Source organism: Pan paniscus, chromosome 7 (assembly GCF_029289425.2).
Source record: "Pan paniscus chromosome 7, NHGRI_mPanPan1-v2.0_pri, whole genome shotgun sequence".
Lineage (NCBI taxonomy): Eukaryota > Metazoa > Chordata > Mammalia > Primates > Hominidae > Pan > Pan paniscus.
Window position 1 is genome coordinate 129,893,138 of NC_073256.2, and position 20,190 is coordinate 129,913,327.

Consider the following 20,190-nt stretch of genomic DNA (forward strand, 5'->3'; position numbering starts at 1 on the left):
TCTTTCAGCTTTATTGCCTTATATTTTTGTATTGGCTAAAAAATGACACTGTATTCTCCACTTCACTATCTATAAGAAAATCAAGATGGGTAATGGGAATACTTAACCTGTGAGAAAAATCTCATCCAGAGTCAAATCAATCAGAAAATATTTGAAATGCAGATGGTAACCTAGAGGTGGATTTCACCCTGGAGAATTTTGCCCTTGATTGAGCCCTTGCTTTGTACATGATCCATCAATTTTATAAAGAATGTTCAACATCATTATTAGGCCCACACTCTGCCAGCTACTCAGAAATGTGGCTATCTTTAGAATTTCATTATGTTACTAAGGATACATCTAATGATATGGCAAGTCAGGTTAAAGTTGATGGCAGCATGACGGACACATTCTCAACAACCTAGGAGAGAAACAAAGCTGCTTAATGCATGGTATGGAAAAGAAACCTCAAAGCCAGTGTTGTAATATACTTCCAAGTATATAGAAATCTCTTTTTAAAAAATGCATATGCATTTATTACACCAAATAATTATTGAGCCAGGTATTATGCTTGATGTTGGAGATATTAACAGAAACAACACAGCCCTGCTTTCATAGATTCTTATGCTCCAGTATGCCTACAAAAGTTGTTGGCATTGTATCATATCATATCATATCATATACAGTCAATGATATAATTTTTGTGGAATCAAAGGCCTGTTAGGTTGAACACTATCAAAAGGATCTGTATAAGAAACTCATTTTACATCCAAAGATTACAGAAAATATGAGTCTATTTGAAATAGAATTCTAGTAAATGGGGATGACCAGTATTAGTAAGTAAAAAAAAAAAGAAATAAAAATTATGTAAAAATGGTTTCACATTACTTCTGACATACAGTATTTGTATGTTTTTAGTTTTACATTATTAGAAGATTTACCCATTCAATCAGATTCGTTAAATATTTACTAAGTACCAAGTACCAGGTGCCGTACCAAGTTATGGGGACACAAATATCAACAGGATGACATCCTTACCCTTCAAGGAACACAGGCTAAGAGGAACAGTAGATGTGAACATAGTTTTAAAATAATAACATGTGTATCAAAATCTGATGACTTTGTTATTGAAACTGAAAAAATTAAGCATGAAACAAGAAGCTAAAAGTAAATAAAATTATATAATTAAAATATGTATTGAGTAACATAATTGATATTATATTGATGTATGTCTCACAATAGTTATACAAAAACTATTTTAAAAATAAAATAATTTCTAAAAAATTAAAATGACATATCTGTGTACAAAAAGCATCTTCTTTATACGAATTATCTGAATATTAAAATAACGTGCAAAATAATCATTTGTGTTACACATGTTCATTCTTTAATTGGTTTCTTAGCCACATTTAATGCCCTTTTTACTATTTTTTCTAAAGAATGTGTTTTTTCAATATATTCTTATTTTTATTAGTATTGCTAGAAACATTTTTATATATTTTAAACTGTCGGTAGCTCGATTGATATCATCATAAGCCATACTATTTTTAATTGAGAAAATTTCCTCTTTATAAGTGTTAGCTACCTGGTAAGCTCAGGTTTAATTCTTTGAAATGAAGAAAAATTTCAATTTTATTTTTATTTTCATTAAGCAGTACGTAAACATTTCAGCTCAAATATTTTCACATGTACTGAATTTTAACTTCTTTTCAGAATACATTTTTGACACACTTTTATAATATGAAACTTGTCAAACAAGTTTTCTTAAATTATAATGTTTTGAAATATTTATCTACAAGCTGTATAATTATATACAAAATAAATTTTATATATAAAATTTTATTTATATATGATTTATATTAAATATACATTTTCTTAACTTTATTCTATCCCAGAATAAAGTAGAAGTTTAATCCAATTAAAAATAACTATCAAAAGGCCGGGCGCAGTGGCTCACGCCTGTAATCCCAGCACTTTGGTGGACCGAGGCGGGCGGATCACGAGGTCAGGAAATCGAGACAATCCTGGCTAACATGGTGAAACCCCGTCTCTACTAAAAATACAAAAAAATTAGCCAGACGTGGTGGCAGGCGCCTGTAGTCCCAGCTACTTGGGAGGCTGAGGCAGGAGAATGGCGTGAACCCAGGAGGTGGAGCACGCCTGGAGCCGAGATCTCGCCACTGCACTCCAGCCTGGGCGACAGAGCGAGACTCCGTCCTCCCAAAAAAAACCCAAAAACCATATATATACACACACACACACACACACACACATATATAAAAATATATATATATATACAGGGTCTTTATATATATATAGTTTTTGTTTTATATATATATAAATATATATATTTTACATATATAAATATATATATAAAGACCCTTTAACAAGTCAAGGCATACTAAAATACTAAAGTTTCAAATTTTAATATTGTACAGTGTTTGAACTTTCATTCTTCTAAAGAAATCACACTTAAATGTCTTCCTGTTTATTGTTTTCAATAATTGCTTTCAATTATTGTTATTGTTTCAATTTCAGTTATTGTTTTCAATAATTGCTATTTACTTAAAATTGTAAAAACTGAAGATTTTTAGCACTGTACTAACTGAATATTTTAAGATTTTCAGTGGATTTTAATGAATAGCTATCAAAATGTAAACGTTTTATTTTCAAAATCATTCAATATCATAGTAGTGCATTTTAGTTTATTTGCAAAATAGTACTTCAAAAACCCAAACCTTTCTAGGACTTATTGACAATGATCTGGAAAAAGAGAACATGGTACTGGCATACTATGTTCTTTTATTTATGTTTTGAATCAGCTTTACTTTGTCTCTCTCTCTCTCTCACACAACCACACCCACAACCCACAAACACACACCACTTAGTTCAATTATTTCAACTGCATATAAAAATATTTGTATATTTTAACAACAGTTTTATTGTGATGGGTAATTATTACAATTTTATTGGTTGCAATTATGAATTTTGTGTACACAACAACCAATTCCTAGTACATTTCTGTTTTTTAATTTTATAAGAGCTTTGTTTTTATTATGAGGTTATGTACCACCAAAATTTACATTTGTATTTTATCACAAAATAAATAATTTTATCTTTAATATTAAATTTTAATTTGTGGCCTTTGCTCACTTTAAATATTTAAAAGATAATTTTTTTGCTTAAAGTTTTTTTTAAAAGGGTTGTGATGTTTATAACATATGTAAAAGTAAGATAAATGAAAACATGCCCCAAAGAACTGAAGAAGGAAATGGAAATACACTATTAGAAGGTTCTTACATTATATGTGAGGTGGTATAATATTATTTAATGATAGGTTTGTCTATTTGACATAATGACAGGTTTTCATAAGCCAAACATACACGTTACAAGAGATAGAGCAAATGCTTTCTTTCCTCCCAAAAGAGGCATAGCTAATAAGCTAATAGAAGAGAAAAAAATGATGGTAAGAAAAAAGTAACAATTAACAGGTGGATTCAATAAAAAAATAGCAATATGGTAGACAAACTTTAACCAAGTGAATAATTATATTAAATATAAGTAGTCTAATGGTTAAAAGACTCCAACTAAGGGAGAGAGATTTTCAAACAATAAAAAATCAAGATGCAACCATAAGCTATTTACTAGTAGTCTACTTTAAATATAAAGACACTGATAACTTAAAAGTAAAAAGATGCTAAAAGGCATCATATGACATATATATAGAAAAAGTAAACTTTAACACAAGGAAAATTACCAGAAAAAAAGAGACAGATTTCATATCGATAAAAGGGTCAAAAAAGGGTCAAAAAAAAACCCATAGCATCCAAAATGTATGCAGCTCATAACATATCTTCAAAACGCATGAGGCAAAAAATAAAAGTAAAAGATAAAAAGAATAAATAGACAAATGTGAAACTGCAGTGGGGCATTTTAACACTTTTCTTGAGTAGTTGATAAAATAAGTGAAGTAATGATATTGAATAATTAACACTATCAACAAAATTGATATTTATAAAACACTTCAAAAACAATGGTAATACACTTTTTTTTAGGTAGGTGCACATGGTATTTTTTTTAAAAAATATGTTGGACTATGGTTTTCTCAGTAAAACAAGTCTCAGTAAATTTAAAACTAATAAAATATTAATTTTTAACTGAATGTATAATATATGTTTATCTTTAACACAATCAACTTTCAAAGACTTTATTTTGACTTCATGAAATGAATACAAAAATAAAACTTGCTTTGGAATTTAAGTATTTGAGGCAATCAATGTTACTGATTCTCTATTTGAAGCAATTGATGTGACTCATATAAAAATAGATTTATTCAACTATTTGTGAAGTTCTGCTAAGGGAGCTGGCATATTAACACTCTTCATACACTCTCAGAAGAGAATTTAGAATACAAAGTGATGAAATTAGTATAGTATTCATTTGACCTAAATACAAGGTCCTGCTGTTTAAAACATATTCGTGTCTTCTGGTTTTAACATCATCAGTGATAACACTATGGTCCTCATGTACATTAACTAACACACTGTATGCAAGTTGCAAGTTCATCACCACTTTTTAAAACAATTTTAATTGAGTTTTTTTGTAATTAGTGTGCAGATATTATTAGCAGTTTATACATACTCCTTAATATAAGTATTAAAAATTTAAAAATCATGTAGCCAATCCAAACATCTATTCTAATGATTTATCATCTTAAAGATTGTAGGCAATTTATTCATTAAAAAAACAAGTAATAATATCTTAAAATAACTAGTTATACACTCTTAGGTCTAAAGTCCCAACATATACCAGGATTTAAACACAGTAAACCAGGATTCAAACACAGTAAATTCTCAATCAAAATATCCCATTCTTCATAACATGCTAGCAAGTAATTAGGGAAAAAAAACCTGTTACTAACAAAGATGTCGTGATGCCAGTGATAAATTGAATACCAAGGAGCACTTTAATTTAGGAAATAATTCCAATAAAAAGAACATGACAAGTGACATCAGCACAATGGCAAAGTAGAAAGTCCTGTACAGTCTACCCCCAAAAAAACACAAATTCAGGAACAAATCATCGACAAATTTCCTTTATGAGAAATCCAGAAACTAAGTGAAAGGCTCCTGCAGCCCAGGTGAATGTGAAACCAGATTGACCAAAACTAGTAGAGAGATCCAGAACACCCTCTCGCCAGACTCCCCACCACTGGCACGGTGCCATATAATCAGGAAGTGATTCACTCCTAGCTCCCAGCTTCTCCCAGAGGAGAAAGGCCTTGGTTTGCACATGCAGCACCCCAACCATTCCAAGAGGACTCCACAAAGGTCTGGCTTCTGTCTTGCCAGTCTTGGATCTCTGATGGGACCAGCACAGTATACCAGCTGGGGAAAACAGAGATGGAAGCTAGGGGCAATTGATGCCCCTAGCTTCAAGCTTCCCTGCTGCTCAGACGTCCCAAGTCTTCTTTGCTGCTCAACATAACATGAGCAACAACAGCAACCACAAAAAACCAACCAACAAACAAACAAAATCAGCTCTCAGCTTCTCTCTGAGAAGAAAAAGAGTTGATCTAAGCATCCAATGCCCCAACTTTGCCGGGATTGCCTAAAGAACTGGCAACTATTTGCCAGTCTTAGAACTCTAACTGGTCTGCCACAAATAAGGGATAATGGAAATAGTGGTTTGGACTGGTAGTGTCATAGTTTCCCCCAGTGGGTCAGCACAGAGCAAATACACAATGGGGTATACAATTACACAATGGGTATACAAATACACAATGGGGTATACAAATACACAATGGGTCAGCACAGAGCAAATACATAATGGGGTACAGTGGCTCACACCTATAATCCCAGCACTTTGAATATTTGAAAGGCCGAGTTCAGGAGTTTGAGACCAGCCTGAACATCATGGCAAAACCACATCCCTACAAAAAATACAAAAATTAGCCAGCAGAGTGGTGCATGTCTATAGTCTCAGCTACTCAGAAGGCTGAGGCAGAAGGATCAGTTTGAGCCTGGGAGGTTGAGACTGCCGTGAGCTGTAAGCATGCCGCTGCACTCCAGCCTGGATGACAGAGCAAGACTCTGCCTCAAAAAAACAAACAAACAAAAATTCAGCTGTCTGTTTCTCCTTGTAAAGGGCAAGAGTTGTTGGTAGAGACTCTAGAATCTCTGGCCAGGCTGGTTGATGGTGGTCTTCTCTGGTACAAGCAGAGTCTGGGCAGATGGGATGCAGTGTGTATAATTGGATGATACACATATGCCAATGCAGAGCATCAAGGAAAATTAAGAATCAGAAAAAAATAATTCAAACAAAGGAATAAGATAAATCTCCAGACAGCAGCCTTAATAAAATGAAGTTATATAATTTATCTGACAGACAAATAAAAATAACTATCATAAAGATGCTCAGAAAGCTCAAGAGAATCATGCATGAACAAAATGAGAATTCCAACAAACAGATAGAAAATATAAGAAAGTACCAAACAGAAATCATGGGGCTGAAGAACACAATAACTAAAGTGAAAAATAACTAGCGAGGTCCAGCAGCAGACTAGATCAAGCTAATAAAAGGACCAGCAACTCAAGGACACATCATTAAAAATAATTCAGTCAAAAGAGCAAAAAGAACAAAATAATGAAAAAAGTGAAGAAACCTTAAGGCTCACAATTTAGGGACCAATATTTACATTATGAGAGTGTCAGAAGGAGAAGAGAAAAAGAAAAACAAGACAGTTTACTCAAATAAATAATAGCTAAAATTTTCCCAAACCTGGAGAATGAAATGAACATCCAGACCCAAGAAGTCCAAAGAACACCAAATAACCTAAATAAATCCATACTTAGACACATTACAAGCAAATTGTCAATAGTCATCAAAGACAAAGAAAACATTTTGAAAGCAGAAAGAGAAGAACAACTTGTCACATATAAGGGAAGCTCCATAAGAGTAGCTATTTCAGCAGAAACTTTGCAGACCATAAAGGAGAGTGATGGTATATTTAAAATGTGGAAAGAAAAAATAGCCTGCCACCATACACGGCCAAACTGTCTTTCAAAAATGAAGGTTGGAAAAAGACTCCCAAACAAAAGCTGAAGGAGCTCATCACCATTAGACATGCCTTAGGAGAAATGCCAAGAAAGTTCTTCAATTTGAAATGAAAGGATTCTACATAGCATACGTACAACACAAGTATATACAAAACTCAGTTGGGACTTTGCATTAGAAGTCCGTGTTGATCCTACCACAATGGAACACAGCATTGGGCAGAATTCCAAAGCCCTTGACTCTGGGCCAATACCCACAGAGGGAATACTTATTCTTACACCAGGCAAGATAGAAACCTGTAGCCACAGCCACAGCAGAAGGGCTTAAGCCCTAGCTGACTGAAATGGTCTTGGGCCTCAAATAAATTTCAGTGGCAGCAATTCTGTAGTGACCATGGTCTTTGGGTGAGCCCCAGTGCTGCAATGACCTGGAAGGCTGTGGGCTTATGGTGCAACCCAGTGTGACATCAGCTGCGGGTGCCACAGAAGTGCCTATGTCACCCCTCCCCTAACACAGTCACCCCTCCCCTAGCACAGTGCAGAGACAAAGAGAGAGACATCTTCCACTTGAGGGAAGGAGAGGGAAGAGTACTGGGGACTTTGCCTTGGAAACTAGTACAGTGCCACCACAGCACAACACAGCATGCGGCAGATCCCCAAAGCCCCTGATTTCAGGCCACTGCTCCCATCAATTCTTCTAGATCCACCCCATGCTAGAAGGAAATCTGCTACCCTGGCAGGATGGAACAAACCCAAATCTGAGCTGGCTTCACTACCAGCTGCTTAAAGAGGCCTGAGGCTATCAATAAACATCAGCAGCAGTCAGGCCATGATTATGGGCATTGGGTGAGCCTCAGTGCTGTGCTGGTCTGGAAGGTTGCAGGCTTTGGATGCCAGTTACAACAGCCACAGGAATGGCCATGTAACCCCTTCCCAAACTCCAGGCAGCTGAGTATGAAGAGACTCCTGTTTGAGGTAAAGAGACGAAAGTGAGTGAAGGATCATCCTGGCAACCCAAGAAATTTTCCATGATCTCCCAAAAGTCCATCAGAAATAAGTACATAGAAGTCCACAAGATGGTTGCAGTGTAATTGGACTTAGAATACTCTCTAGTACTAAAAGAGCTGCAGTGACTACAAGCTTGGGGAACACAATAATAAATCCTATTTGAATTTTTGAAATGTTCTCTGAAGAAGGATGGGTAATAACAAGGCCAGATTGTGAAAACTGGAATAAATAACTAACTCTGAAATGCCCAGACATTGATTGACACATGTCCACGAGCCTCAAGAACATTCAAGAAAATATGATCTAACCAAACAGACTAACTAAGGCACCAGTGATTAACCTTGGAGTGGCCGAGATATGCAACCTTTTGGTGCATTCAAAATAGCTAATTTGAGGAAGCTCAGTGAACTTCAAGAAACTGAGATAATCAGTTTAGAAGTTTATTAGATAAATTATATATATATAAATAATTTAAAAAATCAAACAGAAACCTAGAGATGAAAAATACAGTTGATGAACTGATGAATGCAAAAATGCATTAGAGTGTCTCAACAGCAGAGTTGATTAAGCAGAAGAAAGAATTCATGACCTGGAAACAGGTTATTTGAAAATACACAGTCAAAGGATTAAGAAGAATAAAGAAGGCTTACGAGATTTAGAAAACGGCTTCAAGAAGGCAAATCTAAGTGTCATTGGACTTAAAGAAGGAGTGAGAGGTAGGGATACAAAATATATTCAAAGAAATGATAAGAGAGAACATTCCAAATTTAGAGAAAAATATGAATATCCAGGTATAAAAAGGTCAAAGATCACAAAGCAGAGTCAATCAAAATAACACTATCCCAGGGCATTTAATAATCAAACTCTCAAATGTCAAGGACAAAGAGGATTCTACAAACAGCAAAAGCAAAGCAAATAACATATCAATGAGCTACGATACATTTGGCAGTAGACTTCTCAGCAAGATATGAGAGAGTGTCATGGAATATTCAAAGTGCTAAAGGCAAAAAAATTTCTAACCAAGAATATAGTAGTGAGAAAAACTGCCTTTCAAACATGAAGGAGAAATAAAAACTTTCACAAACAAACAAAAGCTAAGAGTCTTCATCATCATAACTGTTTTACAAGAAATGCTAGTAAGAGTCCTTCCATCTGAAAAAAAAAAGGATGTTAATATACAGCAAGAAATCATCTGAAAGTATAAAACTCATAGGTAAAATTAAGTTCACAGACAAATTCAGAATATTCCAATACTGTAATTGTGGTGTGTAACACTTGTGTCTTTAGTCTGAAGAAGAAAAGACACATCTATCAAAAATAACAAGTATAACAGTTTGTTAGGAGATAGACAATATGGAAAGATATAAATTGATACAACAAAAAGCCTAAATATGGGGAGGAGTATGAAATCAAAATGCAGGGCTTTATAGATTTTTCTTTGTTTGTTTCTGTGCTTTTCTCTGCCACCAAACTTAAGTAGCCATTAGTTTAAAATAACTTGTACAACTAAAAGATTTTCTTTGTAAGCCATACAGTAATCACAAAACATAGACTTATAATAGAGAAAGTAAAAATAAAAAGCAAGGGATTCAAACATACTAACTTTGTGGTTAAGAAAATCACTTAACCACAAAGGAAGTGAAGAAGAAAGAAAAAGAGGAGTTATAAAATAACCAGAAAAAAAAGTAACAAAATGACATTTGTAAGTCCTTATCTATCAATAATGGCATCGAATGTAAATTGACTCAATTTTCAATTGAAAAACAAAGTGGCTGAATGAACTAAAAAATAAGACCCAAATATATGCTGCTTACAAGGAACATACTCATCTATAAGGACATGCATATACTGAATGTGAAGGAATGAAACATGTATTTTATGCAAACGGAAACCAAAAAAAGAGCAAGAGTAGCTATACTTAGATAAAATAGATGGCAAGTCAAAAAACTGAAAAGATACAAAGGAATTCATTATGTAATAATGAAGGGGTCCATTTATCAAGAGGATATAACAATCATAAATATATATATATATGTGTACCCAATATCAAAACATCCAAATATTTACAGCAGATATTAATACAGCTAAAGGGAGAGAGAAAGAACAGTACAATAGTAGTGGGGGACTTCAACACTCCACAATCAGCAATAGATAGATCATCCAGACAGAAAATCAGCAAAGAAACATTGGAATAAAACTACACCACACACCAAATGGACCTACTTGACATTTACAAAAGATTGTATCCAGCTGCTGCAGAGTATACATACTTCTCATTAGCACCAGGAACATTCTCTGAGATAGAGCATAGGTTATGCCACAAAACAAGTCTTGACAAATTCCAAAATATTTGAATCATCTTTTCTGACTATAATGGAATAAAATCAGAAATCAAAGACAAAATAAACATTAGAAATTGTACAAATAACATGGAAATTAAATGACATGCTCCTGAACAACCAATGGGTCAGTGAAGAAATTAAGAAGGAAATTAAAATATTTCTTGAAAGAGAAAGCAGGAAAGATCCAAAATTGACACCCTAACATCACAATTAAAAGAACTAGAAAAGCAAGAGCAAACACATTCAAAAGATAGCAGAAGGCAAGAAATAACTAAAATCAGAGAAGGACTGAAGGAAATAGAGACACAAAAAAGTCTTCAAAAAATTAATGAATCCAGGAGCTGGTTTTTTGAAAGGATCAACAAAATTGATAGACCGCTAGCAAGACTAATAAAGAAGAAAAGAGAGAAGAATCAAATAGACACAATAAAAAATGATAAAGGGGATATCACCACCAATCCCACAGAAATACAAACTACCATCAGAGAATACTACAAACACCTAAATAAACTAACAAATAAACTAGAAAATCTAGAAGAAATGGATAAATTCCTCGACACATACACCCTCCCAAGACTAAACCAGGAAGAAGTTGAATCTCTGAATAGACCAATTACAGGCTCTGAAATTGTGGCAAAAATCAATAGCTTACCAACCAAAAAGAGTCCAGGACCAGATGGATTCACAGCCAAATTCTACCAGAGGTACAAGGAGGAATTGGTACCATTCCTTCTGAAACTATTCCAATCAATAGAAAAAGAGGGAATCCTCCCTAACTCATTTTATGAGGCCAGCATCATCCTGATACCAAAGCCGGGCAGAGACAAAACCAAAAAAGAGAATTTTAGACCAATATCCTTGATGAACATTGATGCAAAAATCCTCAATAAAATACTGGCAAAACGAATCCAGCAGCACATCAAAAAGCTTATCAACCATGATCAAGTGGGATTCATCCCTGGGATGCAGGGCTGGTTCAATATATGCAAATCAATAAATGTAATCCAGCATATAAACAGAGCCAAAGACAAAAACCACATGATTATCTCAATAGATGCAGAAAAGGCCTTTGACAAAATTCAACAACCCTTTATGCTAAAAACTCTCAATAAATTAGGTATTGATGGGACATATCTCAAAATAATAAGAGCTGTCTATGACAAACCCACAGCCAATATCATACTGAATGGGCAAAAACTGGAAGCATTCCCTTTGAAAACTGGCACAAGACAGCCTCTCTCACCACTCCTATTCAACATAGTGTTGGAAGTTCTGGCCAGGGCAATTAGGCAGGAGAAGGAAATAAAGGGTATTCAATTAGGAAAAGAGGAAGTCAAATTGTCCCTGTTTGCAGACGACATGATTGTATATCTAGAAAACCCCATTGTCTCAGCCCAAAATCTCCTTAAGCTGATAAGCAACTTCGGCAGTCTCAGGATACAAAATCAATGTACAAAAATCACAAGCATTCTTATACAGCAATAACAGACAAACAGAGAGCCAAATCATGAGTGAACTCCCATTCACAATTGCTTCAAAGAGAATAAAATACTTAGGAATCCAACTTACAAGGGACGTGAAGGACCTCTTCAAGGAGAGCTACAAACCACTGCTCAAGGAAATAAAAGAGGATACAAACAAATGGAAGAACATTCCATGCTCATGGGTAGGAAGAATAAATATCATGAAAATGGCCATAGTGCCCAAGGTAATTTATAGATTCAACACCATCCCCATCAAGCTACCAATGACTTTCTTCACAGAATTGGAAAAAACTACTTTAAAGTTCATATGGAACCAAAAAAGAGCCCGCATCACCAAGTCGATCCTAAGCCAAAAGAACAAAGCTGGAGGCATCATGCTACCTGACTTCAAACTATACTGTAAGGCTACAGTAACCAAAACAGCATGGTACTGGTAACAAAACAGAGATATAGATCAATGGAACAGAACAGAGCCCTCAGAAATAATGCCGCATATCTACAACTATCTGATCTTTGACAAACCTGACAAAAACAAGCAATGGGGAAAGGATTCCCTATTTAATAAATGGTGCTGGGAAAACTGGCTAGCCATATGTCGAAAGCTGAAACTGGATCCCTTCCTTACACCTTATATAAAAATTAATTCAAGATGGATTAAAGACTTAAACGTTAGACCTAAAACCATAAAAACCCTAGAAGAAAACCTAGGCATTACCATTCAGGACATAGGCATGGGCAAGGACTTCATGTCTAAAACAGCAAAAGCAATGGCAACAAAAGACAAAATTGACAAATGGGATCTAATTAAACTAAAGAGCTTCTGCACAGCAAAAGAAACTACCATCAGAGTGAACAGGCAACCTACAAAATGGGAGAAAATTTTCGCAACCTACTCATCTGACAAAGGGCTAATATCCAGAATCTACAATGAACTCAAACAAATTTACAAGAAAAACTAAACAACCCCATCAAAAAGTGGGCGAAGGACATGAGCAGACACTTCTCAAAAGAGGACATTTATGCAGCCAAAAACCACATGAAAAAATGCTCACCATCACTGGCCATCAGAGAAATGCAAATCAAAACCACAATGAGATACCATCTCACACCAGTTAGAATGGCAATCATTAAAAAGTCAGGAAACAACAAGTGCTGGAGAGGTTGTGGAGAAATAGGAACACTTTTCCACTGTTGGTGGGACTTTAAACTAGTTCAACCATTGTGGAAGTCAGTGTAGCGATTCCTCAGGGATCTAGAACTAGAAATACCACTTGACCCAGCTATCCCATTACTGGGTATATACCCAAAGGACTATAAATCATGCTGCTATAAAGACACACACACACGTATGTTTATTGCGGCACTATTCACAATAGCAAAGACTTTGAACCAACCCAAATGTCCAACAATGATAAACTGGATTAAGAAAATGTGGCACATATACACCATGGAATACTATCCCGCTATAAAAAATGATGAGTTCATGTCCTTTGTAGGGACATGGATGAAATTGGAAATCATCATTCTCAGTAAACTATCGCAAGAACAAAAAAGCAAACACCGCATATTCTCACTCATAGGTGGGAATTGAACAATGAGAACACTTGGACACAGGAAGGGGAACATCACACTCTAGGGACCATTTTGGGGTAGGGGGAGGGGGGAGGGATAGCATTAGGAGATATACCTAATTCTAAATGACAAGATAACGGGTGCAACACACCAGCATGGCACATGTATACATACGTAACTTACCTGCACATTGTGCACATGTACCCTAAAACTTAAAGTATAATAATAATAAAATAAAAAAAAGATTTCTTGAAAAAAGGAAATGTAAACAAAACACCCCAAATAAAACCTAAAATATACAGCAACAGCAGTACTAATTTATAGCAGGAAACACCTATACAAAGAAGTAGAACGTCTTCAAATTAACAATCCGATGCTCCTCAAAGAACTAGAAAACAATGACAAATCAAACCCCAAATTAGTAGAAGGAAAGAAATTATAAAGATCAGAACAGGAAAAAAAATTGAGAGTGAAAAAAGATACAAAGGATAAAATGAAAACTCTCTTTTTGAAAAGATAAACTAAATCAACAATTTTTTCTTAGCTAGATTAAGAGAAAAGAGAGAAGACTCAGGTAAAAATCACAGCCAAAAAATGAGACATTAAAACTGATACCACAGAAACACAAGGAATTATTAGAGACTATTATGAAGAAGAATATACAAACCAATAGGAAAACTTAGAAGTACATGAATTTCTAGACACATAAATCTACCAAAATTGACCCATGAAGAAATAGAAAACTTGAGCAGACCAATAACAAGTAATGAGTTCAAAGTAGTAAGAAAAAAAAAAGTCCCCCATCAATAAAAAACTCAGGAACGAATGGATTCACTGATAAATTCTACCAAACATTTAGAGAAGACCTAATACCAATTCTAATCACACTATTTCAAAAAACTGAAAAGGAAGTACACTTCCAAACTCATTCTATGAGGCCAATTTACTCTGATACCAAAACCAAAGACACAGCAGGAAAAGAAAACAAAGAGCCTCAACCAAATAGGAGCAAAATGAACACAATAACACATCAAAAAGATCATTTACTGTGATCAAGTGGGATACATCCCTGGGATACAAATATCATTCAACATATTCAAATCAGTGAACAGGATACATCTCATTAGCAGAATCATGGACATAAACTATATGAAGCATTGCAACAAATGCTAAAAAAAGCAGTCAACAAAATTCAGCATCCCTTAATGATAACAACTCTCAACAAACTGGTTATGGAAGGAATATATCTAAAAATAACAAAGGCCATATACAACAAACCCACAGCTAACATCATCCTAAACAGGGAAATGTCGACAGCCTTTTTTCTAAGATGTGGAACAAGACAAGGCCAAGAATGACCACTTTTATAACTTTTATTCATCATAGTACTAAAAGTCCTGCCCAGATCAATTAAATGAGAGAAAGAAATAAAAAGGCATCTAAATTAGGAAGAAGTAATATTGTCCTTGTGTGCAGATGACATGATCTTATATTTAGAGAAACCTAAAAGATTCAACCAAAATGTTGTTAGAACTTATAAATAAACTCAGTAATGTGGCAGGATACAAAATCAACATACAAAACTCAGTAGCATTTTTATATACGAATAACAAACCATCTGAAAAAAATTCATGAAATAAATCCCATTTACAATAGCTACAAAATATATAAAATACCTAGAAATAAATTTAACTAAAGGAGTGAAATCTCTCTACAATGAAATTTATAAAACACTATTAAAACAATAGGACACAAGAAAAATGGAAAGACATTTAAGTGTTCATAGATTGGAAGAATTAATATTTTTATAAGGTCCTTACTACCCAAAGTCATTTACAAATTCAGAGTAATTTCTTCCAAAGTACCAATGCCATTTTCTTGCTCCTTGGCCATCTTGGTGGGTGCTCTTGAGTGGGGCCTGTCCTGCACCTAAGGCAGGAAGATGGGGGCCACAAAGAAGATGAAAACATCACTGGAGTCAATTAACTCTGGAGTCCAACTCATTATGAAAAGTGGAAAGTATAGGCCAATATCTCAGATGAACATAGATGCAAAGAGCCTCAACCAAATACTAGCAAACTGAACACAACAACATATTAAAAATATGCTAAGGTACAAGCCAACTCTGAAGATGATCAGACAAGGCAAAGCAAAATTCATCATCCTTTTTAGAAACTGCCTGACTTTGAAGAAATCTGAATTAGAGTACTAAGTATTGTTGGCCAAAACTGCTATCCACCACTACAGTGGCAATAACACTGAATTGGGTACAGCATGTGAAATATACTACATACAATGCATACTGGCTATCATTAATCCGGGTGATTCTGATATCATTAGAAGCATGCCAGAATAGTCTGGTGAAAAGTAAACAATGCAAAATTTTTATTTAGTAAAACTTGCCAGAGTTCATTTTTTTATTTAAAAAAAAGTACCAATGCCACTCTTCAGAGAAAATTTTTTAAAAATTCTAAAATTCCTACAGGATCAGAAAAGACCGTGAATAACTAAAGCAATTTGGGAGCAAAAAGACTAAAGATAGCTTAGTGGCATCAAGCTATCTGGCTTTAAAATATACTGCAAAGCTACAGTAATCAAGACAGTGTGATACTGACATAAAAATAGACACACAGACGAATGGAAGAGGAAAAATAACTCAGAAATAAATCCATACATCTACAGCCAACTCATTTTTAACAGATACACTGTGAAAGGACTTCAATAAATTGTGCTGCAGAAATTGGATATCCATACGTAGAAGAATAAAACTAGACCCCTATCTCTCACCATACACAAAACTAAAATCAAAATAGGTTAAGACCTAAATGTAAGTCCTTAATCTATGAAACTACCAGAAGAAAACATTGGGAAATACTTCAGGACATTAGTTCTGGCAAATATTTTTTGCATAAGACCTCAAAATACAGGCAACACAAGCAAAACTAAACGAATGTGATTATATCAAACTAAACAGCTTCTGTAAAGCAAAGTAAACAATCAACAGAGTGAAGAGATAACCTACAGAATGGGAGAAAATATTTGCTAACTGCCCATCTGACAAGGGACTAATAACCAGAATATATAAGGAACTAAAACAACTCAATAGCAAAAAAACACAACAAAACAAAACAAAACAAAAAGAAACCCACAAATAATCCAATTAATAATTGAGCAAATGCTTTGAATAGGCATTTTGCAAAATAAGACATACAAATGGCCACCAGGTAAATGAAAAAATGCTTAACATCACTAATCATCAGGGAAATGCGAATCAAAACCACAACGAGATATTATCTCACGCCAGTTAAAATGGCTATCAGAAAGACAGAAAATAACATGCTGAGAAAGATGCAAAAAAAAGAGGGAATGCTCATGCACTGTTGGTGTGAATGTTAATTAATGCAGCAACTATATAAAATAGTATGGAGTTTCCCTTAAAAGCTAAAAATACAACTACCATATGATCCAGCATTACCATTGCCGGGTATTTATCCAAAAGAAAGAAAATTAGTATATCAAAGAGATAGCTGCACGTGCATGTTTATTGCAGCCCTATTCACAATAACCAAGGTATTCAATCAACCATCATTTGATGAGTGGATAAAGAAAATGTGCTATATATACACAATGGAATGTTATTCAGCCACGGGGAGGAAAAACATAAAATCATGTCACTTACAGTAACATTGGTGGAGCTAGAGGACATTATGTTACGTGAAATAAGCCAACCACAGAAAGACAAATATTGCAAGTTTTCACTTATATATGGGGGCTAACAAAAAATTGATCTCATGGAGATAGTGAGTCAAATGGTAGTTACTAGATACTGGGAATTGCAGCATTCCAATGGGATGAAGAGGGTACAAAAATACAGTTATACAGAAGGCACAAATTCTGCTGTTCAATAGCACAGTAGAGTGATGATAGTTAAGAATTTATTTTATATTTCAAAATAGCTAGAAGAGAATATTTAAAATGTACTACACAAAGAAATGACAAATGTTTGATATAATGAATATTCCAGTTACTCTTATTTGATAATTACATATTGTATGCGTGTATCAAAATATCCCTTGTACTCCATAAATATGTACAACTATTACATATGAATAAAAAAGAGAAATAGAAAACACCTCAAGACAAATGAAACAAAAACACGATATGCCAAAATGCACGGGAAACAGAAAAAACAGGACTATGTAAGAAGTTCATAGCAATAAACACCTACATAAAAAGGAAAAATGTCTCAAGTAAATAACCTAACTTTCTACTTCAACGAACTAGAAGAACAAAGAAGCTCACAGTTAGCAGAAGGAAGGAAATAAGATTAAAGAAAATATAAAAACATAATAGAAAATAGAAAAACAATTAAAAAATAAAACTAGAGTTGGTTTCTTGAAAATCTCAACACAGTTGAGATTCCCTTAGCTATTCCAAGAAAAATGAGATAAGACTAAAATAAATAAAATCAGAAAAGAAAGAATAATGCTACAGAAATAAGAGACTATATTGAACAATTATATGATTACAAGCTGGATAACTTAGGAAAAAAAGTGGACACATTTATAGAAATATACAGTCTACCAAGACTAAATCATGAGAAATAGAAAGCCTGAACAGACTCATTGTTAATATGGCCGTTTAAGCAGTATTTTAAAATCTCCCAACAAAGAAAAGCCCATGACCAGATGACTTCACTGGTGAATTCTACCAAACGTTTAAATAAGAATTAATTTCTATCCTTCTCAAACTCTTCCCACCAACCCCCGCAAATTGAAACAAAACAAAACAAACCCAAAAACAAACAAAAAAATTTCCAAATTAATTTTGTAAAGGCAATATTCCCTGATACCAAAGCCAGAAAAATAGATCACAAGAAAAGAAAACTAGAGATCAATATTTCTGATGAATACATGTACAAAAATCCTCAACAAAATACTAGCAAACTAAATCCAACAGCACATTAAAATGTTAAAAGGATCACACACAATGTCCAAGTTGGATTTATTCCTGGGACAGAAAGATAGTTCAATATACAAAAATTAATTATTTTGATACACCACATTAACAGAATAATGGATTAAGATCACATGATCACATGATAATTTCAGTGGATGCAGAAAAAGCATTTGACAAAATTAAATGCCTTTTCTTAAAAAAAAAATCTTCAATATGTTAGGAATTGAAGAAGAAAAATGTTTCAACATTATAAAGGCCATATATCAAAAGACCACAGCTAACATCATACTGTCTGGGGGAAAAAAAAAAAAAAACTGAGAACTTTTCCTCCAAGATCAGGAATAATCCAAGGATGTTCACTTCCCACTCCTATTCAGCATAGTACTGTTAGTCCTGGCCAGAGCAGTTTAGGCAAGAAAAACAAAAGGCCTCCAAAATGGAAAAAAAAAAAATAGGTAAAATAGTGTCTGCTGGCAGATGACACAATCTCATATATAGAAAATCCTAAAGACTTTATCAAAAAGACTGTTGGAACTAATAAATTCAATAAAGTTTCAGGATACAAAATTAACATACAAAAATCAATTGTGTTTCTATATACACTAACAACGAACTATCTAAAAAGGATACTCAGAAAACAATCTAATTTAAAATAATCTCATAAAGAATAAAATACTTAGAAATAATTTAACTAAGGAGGTGACAGACTTGTATACTGAAAACTATAAAACAATAATGAAAGAAATTAAAGATACAAACAAATGGAAGAACAGCCTCTGTTCATGGATTGTAAATAGAAAAAAAATTTCTACTATTCACATGAAACCAAAAATAACTTGAATAGTCAAATCAGTTTTGCAAAAGAATAAAAAACTGAAGGCATCAGACCTCCTCATTTCAAATATATATTACCAAAGTACAATAATAAAAACTGTATGGTACTGGCACAAACAGAGACATATAGAACAATGGAAGAGAATAGAGAGACCAGAAATAAATCTATGAAACGGTAACAGGTCCACACCATAAGACAGGGCAACAAAAAGGTGTGGACAGTGGTGGAGGGGTATCAGGAATGCAAAAGGGGAGAGGATAGTCTTCTTGACAAATGGTATTTAGAAAATTGGATATCCAGAAGCAAAAAATGAAATTAGACCCTTATCTTACAGCCTACACAAAAATCAACTCAAAATGGATTAAAAGCTTAAACGCCAGGCCTGAAACTGTAAAACTTCCAGAAGGAAATAAAAAAAAGAGAAGAAAGCTTGATAACGTTGGTATTCACAATGATTTCACGGACATGACACCAAAGGCATAGGTGACGAAAGCAAAAATAAACAAGCAGGAATACATCCAACTTAAAAGCTTCTGTACAATCAACAGGGTGAAATGGCAAGCTATGGAATGGGAGAAAATATTTTCAAGCCATACATCTAATAATAGATCAATATCCAAAAGACATAGGGAACCTCTACACCTCAATAGCAAATGACTGATAAAAAACAGTCAAAGGTCTTGAATAGGCATTTCTATAAAAAAGGCATACAAATGGACAACAGGTATATGAAGAAATGGTTAACATAACTAATCATCAAGAAAATGCAAATAAAAATCTCAATAATATATTACTTCATACCTGTCAGGAGGGTTATTATTTATTTTAAAAAGGTGTTGGCAAGAATATGGAGAAATAGAAACTCTTACATGCTATTGGTGGGAATGCAAAATGGTGCCAGCCACTATGGAAAATATTATGAAGATTCCTCAAAAAAGCTAAACATGAAACTACTT

General features: G+C 34.1%; 1 protein-coding gene and 1 pseudogene across 2 annotated transcripts in view; one reads left to right on the top strand and one right to left on the bottom strand.

Moving 5' to 3' along the window:
* CSMD3 (CUB and Sushi multiple domains 3) overlaps positions 1-20,190 on the bottom strand; it is a 1,211,357-nt gene that overhangs the window by 300,523 nt on the left and 890,644 nt on the right. The window lies entirely within an intron of this gene.
* On the top strand, positions 15,383-15,811 carry LOC106635072 (large ribosomal subunit protein eL30-like; annotated as a pseudogene).